The 12,210-nt window shown below is 48.7% G+C and overlaps 1 protein-coding gene across 1 annotated transcript in view; it reads left to right on the top strand.

Moving 5' to 3' along the window:
* The window catches only part of slgA (proline dehydrogenase slgA), a 446,215-nt gene that overhangs the window by 189,218 nt on the left and 244,787 nt on the right, over nt 1-12,210 (top strand). The window lies entirely within an intron of this gene.

Consider the following 12,210-nt stretch of genomic DNA (forward strand, 5'->3'; position numbering starts at 1 on the left):
TACGCGACACGAATTGTGTTGTAGTTTCTGGAAGGCGCGCGGGCACCAGCGAATAGGCTGTAACTTTCGACGAGTGATCTATGCAAACCGACGCGGTTGACCCCCAGATGCGATTTTCTACGATTGCCGACATTGCTCGCCGCTATCGTTGCGATTGAGCCGGCGCTACTTATTTACCTTCACTACTACGTGGCAATATTTCCAACAGAGATTTTTTCAGTTATACATTGCACGCCTAATTCTTACATAGTTGGCTGTGCAATAAGCTACCAAAAAATGAAATGGTACAACAGTTTTTGATATATGGCATCGTCGTGCAGGTGTTTGCAAAGTGATCTTGCAGACAGACGACGCGCGAGCGCTGATGTCGATATTTTGTACACTATTGTTACTTCAAAAGTAAAAGCAAACTGTTGCGGCAGGCGTGTATTCATTATTCAAACGTGTTTTTTTATATCTAAAAGCACATACAGATCACTAACTTATTGTTTCAAGCTTAGTTTACAGCAGGTTGATTTAGGCCGCACTTTGACGGATGAAGACGGAATAGTCCAGCAGCAGTGCGCCGCAGCCGAGGAGCGAGCTTCGGCGCGCGTCGGAGCTTGTCTCCAGTGGTTGCGCGCCCTTTCCCTCAGCCGAAGCGAAGCGACGCGTTCGCTTGCCAGCGCGCGCCGAAGCTTGCGGCGCGTGCCAGTGGTTGGGGCACAAGGACGAGATAAAGAGCAGGCTGGAAACAAGATCGCCAAAAACTGCGATCGTTTACTTGCTTCGCGCTTTATCTATCGCGTCGTATTTGCGATGTTTATCCTGGATAGTTTAGTGCTTGGTGGCGTAACGCTATCAATAGTTCTTGTGAATAGTTCGCGAAACATAATGGACGATTCAAAATAGCCATGTTCAGTTCCGTTTCTAGAACAGTCACGAAATTCCGCGCTTTATTACTGACGTACGGAGCACAGCAGAGAGAGCAGGGTTTTTCACGTTCACTTTGAGCATTTATTTAAGTGCACACAAACACTGAAGGCAGACACACCTGGTACGAAACACGGAAGGAATGCCTATACAGAAGACGAGCTTTTTTATTTGCAATGGTGACTTTTTCTCTGCTTTCCAGCCGGCGATTCATATCTCTCGTGTAGAATTGCATGCGTGTAACTATGACAAAATTCAGCACCTGGCATGTAAAAGAGGCCATACGCTCTGCACATCCAAGCCGTGCAAGGTTTTTCAATTCCAACTCGTCTAACACCTCCCAAAACATATCCGCGGAAAGTGGGCCTTCTTTCAATGAAATTGAAGCTGCTCTGTTTACAATATTTGTAAACGCTAACATCTTTTTGGTAGGGTGCATTAGGGAGCCTTGCTTGAAGCTCCTGTACACTGTGAGGTATGAGTGACTGCCAACAACTGGCACTGGAGAGCTGATATCCTCTATGCAGGAAGGGCATGTTGTACTCTTGCTGAGTTTACGCACCACATAGCCCGAAAAGTAGTAGGAGATGTTTTCATCTACTTCTCCCTTGGAGTAAATGGGGTCACTGCCACTGTGCTGGGGCAAGTCATTAGGTTCAGAGGTTAACTCAAGAATTCTGGATTGAGTCAGGTCATGCAGGTGTGCTTGCTTACAGCGGTGTGCTTCTCTCGATTTCTTCAGTGTGTCTTGAACACCTACAAGCACAGCACTCGGTGCACCCTCCACACTTCCACGAAGACCGGTCTTTATGGGTGTGTACAGACTAAGCAGTCGGAATATTTGTGTGAAATTCACGACTGTACCACGCAGCGTAAACACGCACACGTGAAAAAAAGCCACTGCTTGCTACTTTGACAAGGCGGCTGCAGCGGCGGCGACGATAGGGGTGGACCGGGCCGGACGGGCAAACTTAGAGTTACTGTATATGCTACCGTAGGTTACTTGCGGTAGCACATACAGTAACTCTAGGCAAACAGTGTGGCGAGCGCCACCACGCGACAGGAAAGAGAAAGGCGACACTCCGCGCGCCGGAGCTTTCAAACTGAAAGAAATCTAAAAACGCTGATTTACTGCCCCCTAATTCCTCCAATAGCACTGCTAGACTCGCCTCACTAGATAACGTTCTAGCTTTAAACGTTGCCACGTTCAGATTCCAATGGTGGCCTGTCGGACAGGTTGCGCCATCTGGCGGACGACGAAGAAAACAACTTCTTGGCTGAAGGGATAGGAGAGAAGCGCGCTTGCTTCGGAGCAGCAGCAGATGCAGTTCGTCCGCGAGATGGCGCAAGCTGTCGGATCAGCAGCTTGGCTCCCGTCTGCAAAATCGGTGCTCGTAGCCGAAAGCAGTTTCTGCTTCATTCTACAAAACGCAGGCAAGTACATATCAAAGAACTTAGACTGCAGTATGCTACCCTGTGAGCGGTGTTTGCTCTCGATGGGACGAGTACTTTGTGGAGAGGATTTTTTAAAAGTCAACCGGCCAAATATGAAAGACGCTGTATAATGAAAACCCCGAAGCCAGAGTGCTGTCGCTTGGATTAACACGCTCAGAAACAAATCCCTAACCTTGTGGCGGTAACTGGCGGATAACGGAGTGCGTCGTCACCGTGCTTATAGAGACGAGAATTTTTCGGGATGTGCATGCGCTGCCCCACGTAGAAGCGGCTGGGCTGTGGAAGCAAGGAAAGCGCGTTCATTGGGAATCCGAAAGAATTGGGGGCAAGACGCCCGTGCCATAATTGCGCCTTCCGAATGGGAGCGTCGCCAACTTTTCAAAAGAGTTGCGACTTCAGAGTGAATGGGGACAAAAAATAAACGTTTAACCATAGCGTGTGCTATGTCGTGTCTTCGTCGTTGTTTTCAATTTAACGCTGGCTTTGCTTGTCTCTCTTGTCCGCGCGGATGGAAAGTGTCCAGCGAACATAAACTGAAAAGAAAAATATCCGTTTATAGTTCCACTAATTAGCATTCAGCGCGTCTATTTTCTTGGCAAGTGCTGTCTTCAGCTGCAAAACAAGTCCGATGCCACGCTCGCCTCGCAAATGGCGCACTTTTCCTCTTTCTCGGTGAAATGCAGGATAAATTATTTTGCAGCAGGAATTGCTGTCCTGGCAAAGGTGGACGAGAGCGGCTCTCTGCAATTAAAATGTCGGATCACGCCGCTTTAGGTGGTTCGTCCAACAAAACCCAGGGGTGAGATAGGCTTATTTAATTCTCTCAGCTAGCTCTTCGAAGTGATTCTTACATGGGGTAGGGAGTGCTAATTTTTTATTTTTGTTTGGGATAGCGGTCGAGGTCGGCTTTGCTCGAGTCATTTGGCGGACTTGCTCGTTCGAACCTAAGGACGTACGCCTAGCGATGAAACGGAAGAAAGGCCGCGGGGGACGGGGAGCAAGCGCAGTGCGACGAGTGCCTGCGCTGGTGCTTCCTCGACGAGACCAGTTTCCAGAGTTCAGCTGACGGGGAGGGGTCTAGCTTCACGTGCAGGCTGTGCGAGGGTATCAGGGAAGCAGTCCAAGAAGGAACTTGGGCAGGCAAGTTCGAAGAGCTTAAAGCAGGCCTGAGGGACGAGCGGGTACCACGTTGCAGGCAAAAGTCGACGATTCGGTCAAGGTGGAATCGGTCCAGGCCGCGCAATTAGTAAGGACCGTGGCCGAGCTTGGGGAAGAGAGGGAAAGGAGCGCCGAACTGGAAAGGCGGCTCGATGCGCTTGAGACGCGGGCAGCGGCGAATGGTGGGTCGGGGCACCAAGCCAGTGGCAAACGCCCAGAAAGTAGGGTAGACCCTACAGGCGAAGTGGGAGGCAGAGCAAGCGGTCGTCGGCTCGCCGCCGGTGAGTCTATAGACCGTTTCATCGGGCGAGGAGGATAGGGCGCGCGGAGAGCCTTTCCTCCTCTCTGGCTTGGGCGATCCGGCGCGGCGCTGCTTGAAAGTATAGCTGTCGCGTGTTGCGGAACGATTTCGAGATGTTTTAGATCGTACTTTGTGAAATTTACGCCATGTTCCTTCATATAAGGTCGTCAGGGAAGCCTTTCGGTGCATCGGTAACTACTGTAGGCAGAAATATGTCTTGGGGGGCGCAAAAATGTGACGCGCATAATCAGCCGCGGTGTACGCGCATTATCAGTCGTGGTGCGTGTATGTGTTGCTTACTATTTTGCTTATATTGATTTTAATTCAACAAAGAAAACAGGCGTCTCTGTATCACCAGCATTAAATGATAAATCAGCTCACTGTCTGATCGATTGGCTTAGGGAGTAAAACATAAAACATAAGAGTGCATGCTTGTTCACGGCCAACCTAAGGCAACCACGAAACATCTGAGCGGCAGGCGCTATCAAATATTTGTGATACACTGGCATCGTTCTCACGCATTTCAAGTCTAGTATGCTTGAAATTACCATGTGTATACGCTAGCCTTCCTGCATGAGGCCCATGGCGCTGCTCAACACAGCGATCACTGCGGTTGGTGAGCCAGCACGATACATATATAAGCTGTGTGCTTCGGCATCGCCTTTTTGGCCTGTATACAGCCATAATAGATGAGAGGGTAAAAAGAATGCGATGGCTATTCTTGAGCGCTAAATTTCCGTAATACGTGTGAGTGCGTCGTAGAGAACTGAACGACCACAACCGAAAAAAATTCGGTTATCATCTTCTTTCTCTAAAAAGCAAGAGAAAACGGGCTAACGGCGCACAACGTTTATAAATATATAACCGCTGATGCCGTATGCTTGGACCATGCGCTATGCAGCACAATGATATCTGTAATCCAGCACCTACTACTGCTTAGGACGCTCGCGCAGTTCGTAAACGGTCGCTTTGCTGGACAAGCTTAATTCAGACTGTAATGTATGCTGCTATTACTAGCCAAAACTATTTTATTCATGGGTGGAAACCACATCCATCCAACCAAGTAGTCACGCAATGTAACCTGCAGCGAACAGTTTGAACGCTTGTAAAAGTGTAATAGCACAGCTCCTATCGTAGCAGAACGGTACCCACGCTGCTACGATCGTCGCGTATGTTTCATGGCTCCTAAACCGCAGCTTAGAAATAGAGGATAATACTGCAATAAGGTCACATTAGTGATTGGAACATTTGGAAATGCACAATTGATCTCCGAGGCTGATTGTAGGCTCAAATATGCGCGCACACATCGCGCTGCGTGTTCCGTCCACCTCAACGCACAGCAGAAATTCCGGCCATGACGCCTTAAACCACTTCAGAACGTCTCACAGAACCGCTTACCACGTAGAAGACGCACGTAATACTACACAGACCGCACGACCGCGAAAACAAACGCCAGAACCTACCGCCGAGCGTATACCTGCCATGCAAAAGACCGCTTTCACCCAAGCCAGTATGGCGCTGCTCATAGGCGGCGCCACTGCGTTCACAATATGGCGGCGCCTACGAAAAAACGGTCTATAGTGAAGCAGCGCAACACGACCCGAGTGAGGCGACGCTGCAGCCACAGGGGCGCCAGCGAGCGCGAGGAGAGGAGGGGAACAAGCTAACCCCAAGGAATCAGGTCGTAGCCAATGATAAGAGGCACCATAATCTGGAAGTTAAGAGGGAGGAAGGGAATACCCTAGTACTTATCGGTGGTTACTCAAATATGAGTAGGTGCAAAAGAGCTATAATGGAGCGTGCAAAGTGTGGTAAGCGGGTAGCAGTCGGAGTGTTCCCAGGCAGGGCAATGGACGCAGTACTGGAAGAGACAAAAAGCGAGCTTTCTAAGAATGTTGCAGAACGCAATTTGGTAGTGGTAGCGGCGGGGCTAAATGATGTCCTGAATGGTGAAGCCGCAAAAGTAGTGGAAAGATTAGCGGAGGGAGCTGACGATTTAAGGCCGATAGCACAGCAAGTCCAGATCGTGGTATGCACAGTGCCAGAGGTGCAACGATGGAACGGAGAAATTACCAAGGACGTTGTGGCTGTTAATCGTGAGATAAGAAAGCTAAGCCAGGAGAAAGGCTTTGAAGGGGCAGACATAAACAGAGAAGTGCATAGAGCAGGCTTTGGCGGAGGCTTTACACGAGATGGCATCCACTTTAATGGAAGGCTAGGAGCCGAGATCGGCTGGCGCCTGGCAGGTCGTGCAGCAGCTTTTTTAGGGGGTCCACTGTGGCTTAGGGCGTAGGGGTAGGTAGAAACAATGTAGAAAGCTCAACAATAGAGGCTGACGCCAATGAAATGACTACTAGGAGGTCCAGGAAGAAAACTACAAAAAAGAAATTTAACACCGGGATCAGGTACATAAACATGCAAGGCGGTAGAAAAAGAGCGAAGTAGTTAGAAATACAACAGCAGTTAAAGGACGAAGAAGTAGGTGTATACGCGCTATGCGAAACACATCTCAGGGATCTGGACGACCCACCGTTTATTCAGGGCTGCGTCTGGGAAGGGAGCACAGAACAACAACGGAGAGGAAGGGAGGAGGAGTAGGTATGCTGATACATCAAGGAACAAATTGGCAAAGAATAAAGTCAATTTGCAAAGAACACGTCGGGGTATCAGGTACAATTGCCGGTAAAAAGACATGGCTAGCAGTAGTTTATTAAGGGACAGGGGACAAATGCAGGCAAGAGAACAAGGATCTAGTGAACAAGGATCTAGTGATCTCAATGACGATATAAAGCAGTTTGGAGAAGGTGCCGATATTTGTCTGCTGGGTGACATGGATGGCCACATCGAGGATCTGGATGGATACACAGATTGTATCGGGAAGTTGATGCTAGACTTCTGTGAACGACACAACCCAGTTATAGTAAATAGAGAAACTAAGTGGGAGGGGTAAATCACGTGGGAATCCCGTAATAGGCAAACGACCATTGACTACTGCTTAATGTCGCAGGAGATTTATACCAAGCTCGCAATAATGGAAATAGACGAAGAGGGGAAGTACAGCCTCTGAAGTGACCATAAGCGCATTAGTCTACAGTTGGGAGCCCTGCTCAAAAGAGAAATGCAGGGGAGTGAAAAGGTGGACGATCTTTTAGTACTTTTATAGCTTTTACCAAATGACACTCTGCCCGCAGCAGTAGACGATGTCTGCTGCTGACGATTGACTGCTTTTAAAGCTTCTTCACGCACTCTTAATTTCACTCCTGAACTTCCTAGCAATCATTCCATCAGGTTCGTAGAACTGCAACTAACATTCTCTGCAACTAACATTCTTTGATGACGGGCATTTGTGCTGGATGTTTTCACCTAGGGGCAAGAAAGCTCTTTTACCATTTGGATCTGCACATTCAAAGATTGTAAAAAGAGGGATTGCAATGAATTGTTTCCGCAATGCACTTGAAAGAAGCTGTCACCACGCTATTAAAAGTAGCTTTGACGCACAATTCCAACGTTTAGAAGCCGCAGGGTTCCCTCCGCCTCTTTTGAAAGCGGTGGCTGAATCACTGCTTCAGAGGCTAAAGAAGGAACGTACGAAGCTGCTAGATGGTGGGGCAACTGAACGTAGGAAACTTGCAGTTATGCCGTATGTGCATGAAGTGAGCCACAACATCAAGAAGGTTGCCGCCAAGCAGGGAGTAAGTGTTGTGTTATCTGCCCCTTGTAAGCTTTCGGGTCTGTGCTCGCGCATTTCTCGAGGCAGGGCAAGGAACCACGTTTGCACAACGCAGCATGAAAATGTTTTACGGCATGTGCTGCAGGGGTTTTCTATACGTTCCCTCTCACGTGCGAAAGATTATACATAGGCCAAACCGGTGGATGTATTAATGACCGCCTGCGTGAGCACCACGCCTCCCTGGGGTCAGATAACGGTGCAAACCTGCCTCGCCATTCCAATGAGTGTGGTTGTTACCCTTTTTTCAGCAATGTGACGATTCTTGGTAGGGGCAAGGGCAAAGAAGAGCGAGAAATCTTTGAAGCGTACTACATCAGTTTATTAGGTGATGACTGCGTTAGTACAACCTAGGTGCGCTTACTTGAAAAAGAATTTGAATTTCTAGGTCGGTCACGATAGAAGCGTTTCTCGTCTTTTCATGCTATGTGATTAGCGATGATGCAGTTGCGCATGCTCTGCTGGCCTTGCTGGGACTTCACCGTTTCTAATAAACCTCAGTTGATAGTCCAGTCGTTGTGGTGTGACCCTCTCCTCTTGTCCTTTGTGTTTTTGACTAGTTTTTTCATTCAAGTCAAAAAGAGTACGCAAAATAATATGGCGAACAAATAGCGCCATAGCGGCCGGCATAGAGGAAGCAAGAGAGAAACATCCCATGGAAAGGTGGGATTATAATAAGTTAGAACTACTTATTAGTACAACAATAAAAGAAGTAAAAGGAGTAAACCGCTGGAGAGGAAAGAGGAAGCCACGAAGTTGGTGGAAAAAGGACATTAGAAAGGCCATCGAACAACGACTGTTGGCATCACGGGAACACAGAGAAGCAAAGAGGGCGCAGTTATCTGAAGAGGAAATAGGCCAAAAATGGGAATGTTATCGACAAAAGAAACAACAAGTGCAGGTCCTCGTCCAGGCTGAAATAAAGCAGTCCTCTGATCGTTGGCTGGCTGAAGTTCGCGATGTAACTAAAGGGGGTCAAGAAAATTGTGGAACCATATAAGCTGGCAGGGTAAAGCGAATCAGAGAAAGCAGGAACAGATTCACGGTGCCGAGGGAAATTGTTTAGAGGGAGATGACGCTGTGAACTACATTGGTTCAGTTATAGCAGAGTCATTTAGGAAAGACGATAGGGTAATCGCCCCAAGTGAGGGAGCAACACAGTATAGCATAATAGAAAACAGCTTAGAACTGACCAATCTTAAGTGGAAAAAGGCGGAAGCAAATGTTCCAAAATGCACGTCCGCGGGGAGCAACGCAGAGCTCTCTGCCTTTGTTATGTTGCTCGGAGAGATGATAGTGCGCTGGGCCAGCGACTGGGACGATGCATGTGTCGCGGTTTGGCGTCGAAGCCCTGACGAGAAAGCGGCGGCATCGTAAACGTTGAAAGAACATGTTTTGAGCGTTTGGACCTTGGTTTGTTAAGTGGGTTAGGTTGGCACTGTAGCGTTACGTGCTTTATGAAACTTCAGAATAGGACAAAGAAGGCACTACTGATACAACACATATACACGCTTCTCGTGGCTTGACAATCAAATTTTATTGAGAGCTTCACTATGCATTGCTCGTTTATGTGTTCATTGAAATGCGTGTTTTAGGACTTTGAGAACACAAATTTGTGGTAGTTGCTGCTTCCTGGCTGTAGTCTAGTGTCGCAAAATGGGTAAGTGCAAAGCCACGCCATAACGCTTCGGAAGCGGTACGTCAATATCGTGAGCATTATATTACCCCTTCATCTTCTTAATCTGTATATATTCATCATCATGGCCAGCGTCATCGTCTTCAGCGCGCGACCTGCGCAATAAACCGTTGAAGCTTAACAGCTGTCTCGCAAGTGGTGGAGGCTCCTTTCGATTCCTTGGTCCTCTACGCCTTCGACTTTCCCTGGAGCTTCGTTCAGGCCGCCGCTTGCTCCACGAGGAGGATCTTCTTGGGCCAGGATGCCCCAAGAAGATCCTCCAGGAGCCTCCGGCGTCACCGTCTCTGCCCCACCGGTCGTTCCTTCATGGACCGTCAGCGCGCGGCAGCGCGATCCCACCATGCTCGCTGGCCTTCGTAGTGACGACGTTGATCACTGGCTGGACAATTATGACCGCGTGAGTGAGTCTAACCGGTGGGTTGACATGCACAAGCTTCGCAACGTCGCATTCTACCTCACTGACGTTGCCAGGACTTGCTTTTTCAACCACGAGAGCACCTTGCCTGACTGGGCGGCATTCAAACACCAGCTTCGGCAGATTTTTGGTGCTCCCAACGTCCGCTCTGAGGTCGCCAAGAAAAAGCTTGATGGACGCACGCAAAATATGATGACGAAATACTCGTAGGAGGCCACTAGCGTCCTAGCTAGCACTGCATCAGATGTGCTTAAAAGTACTTGAAGACGTTCAGCAATCGTGACAGCCGACGCAGCCTTTCGAAAGAGTGAGAGAGTTCGCAAGTACCTGTCGTCTGCGAGAAAAGTCTAGCGTTTGCAGCGAGCAGGCGTCGTAGCAGACGACACTTGTAGCATTCCGCTCAAGGGCGCAACGCTTTGTCACAATACATTTTTATTTCCAGAAATACTTGATGAGTATTTTTATATAAGTACATGCACGATTGTTTTGCTGTTGCAAAAATGAATATATAATTATTCTTTGGCGTTAAATCGGGAACAGAATCGCACAAGTATGCATACCCTGGTGTGTCCTGATGACAAACCATAGTAAACCATGCTTCCATCTGAAAGTCATACAAAGTTTATGTAGCGTGTTGTACATTATATAACATACTACAGAAATAAAATTAGATTTTACGCGATAATATATGAGTATAGCTTTGTTTACTGTGCCACAAGCAAACGCCACTAGCCTAAAGACCGAAGTCCATCCGAAGCCTGTACTTCCCATCATTCATTCCCATGTAGGCTGAGGCAACGCTCATGAGAACCCCCGTGGACACTAGCGCCACATTTCCCTCTAGGGTATTTATTTAGAAACTCTATGGTATCTGGCAGTTTCTCGCGCACTTGGCACCTCGCCTCAGCGCACTCGCAATTCTCCCCGACACGTGGTCGTCGTATTGCCTGGCGTTAAGCGCCGGTTGCGGTGCACGTCTCCTTGGGCGTTCAGCGCGGAAACGAGTCCTCGCTGGGCGTCGTCCGGCGCATGCCCCGTTCAGCTGCACCGGCATCGCTCGCACAGACATCACATTTGATGTGTCGTTCTGAGCATCCTCGGTGTCTTTCTACCCGCCGCGGTTGCTCAGTGGCTATGGCTGCCAAGCACGAGGTCACGCGATCCAATCCCGGCGGCCGCATTCCGATGGGGGCGAAAACACCCGTGTACTTCGATTTAGATGCACGTTAGAGGGGCTGAGACACCAAATTTTGAGGCCATAAAAAGTATGTTGTAGGCTGCTTTCGTATGCGAGGACACCCACAACGAGGTATTTGACGCTGCAAACATTTCAAAATAATGTTAATTCAGCTCCAAAAAGTCATTAAAAGCTCCTTCTCGTGGTCGAGACCCATCGCTAGCGCGGCAGTTATGATGACGTCACAGCGGAGGAACGAAAACATTGACGTCATAGCACACTAGCACAAAAACGTGACGTATGATGAGTAGCGATGAAATGCCGATTACGGAGCCTGCTGAGCCGAGCGACCGAGCGTAGCCTCCACTATGACCGAGCTGCAGGCATATACGCCTCGTGCACCGCCTATAGAGGCGCCACTGTAAGCACCTAGCGGACGCTTCCAACAGTACACGCGGGAGCAGTAGCAGACGACAACCCTTTGCAGCAAGGATGGCTGAAGTTCGCGGCTGCGATTTCTCCTTTGTTCGGGTGCCAGGCTGCTTCTTCTGCGGTGACAGCTGTAGGGAAGATGCGGACCTCTGTGCGAGCGGGTATGAACACGATGTTACCAGTGTTTGGGACAACATGGTCCACATACGTGCAAGGTGTGTCCCGCGGACAAACGCCATGAACCCCATTTACATGACGTGAAGCTCATGTTCACTAGCCGATAAATTTTGTTGAGTGATGCGATCTCTCGATGGTTTTTTTTTTATTCTACCCTTGCCGCAATGCTGCTTCTGTACCTGAATAATAAGCACCCGTCGTTAGTGCAGACTTATATCAAACAAATCCGCACGGTGCAATCTCTGCATATGCCGTTGTGATTTTTCTGCCGATGAATACATGTGACATCGCCGAATAAGTGCAGTCGAAGTCGCCTCAAGAAGAGTAATTGCCAATTTATTGATGGAAGCGCGTACACTAGCCAACGAAGTCACCAAACACACGGGTTAATAAAAGCGCGTCTTAGTGCTGTACCGCCGGTGAAATTCTGCTGCATACGCCGATGAACTACCGTTCCCGCTGCAGTTTGTGCAATTTCAAATTCCCCAAGGGAGCTGCTTGGAAACGTACAAAGCTAAAGACTGACTAACTTTTCAGTACTTTCTTATATTACTAGAGAGAGGTGCCGCATGATATATTGAAAGGCAGAGTAGCGCCAGTCAAAGTAGATGAGCGCTGGCGGCAAGGCGCGGTTTAGTCGTCTGCAGCGTAAGTATAAGAAAGAATTCAGTTGAGTACAAAACTCACATGCTAGAAGCGACTACGTTGTGAAATAAACAAATCACTCGGCGTGTTAAGTCTGCCCAGACAGCATCGAGGT

Source organism: Dermacentor variabilis, chromosome 3, assembly GCF_050947875.1.
Source record: "Dermacentor variabilis isolate Ectoservices chromosome 3, ASM5094787v1, whole genome shotgun sequence".
Classification (NCBI taxonomy): domain Eukaryota; kingdom Metazoa; phylum Arthropoda; class Arachnida; order Ixodida; family Ixodidae; genus Dermacentor; species Dermacentor variabilis.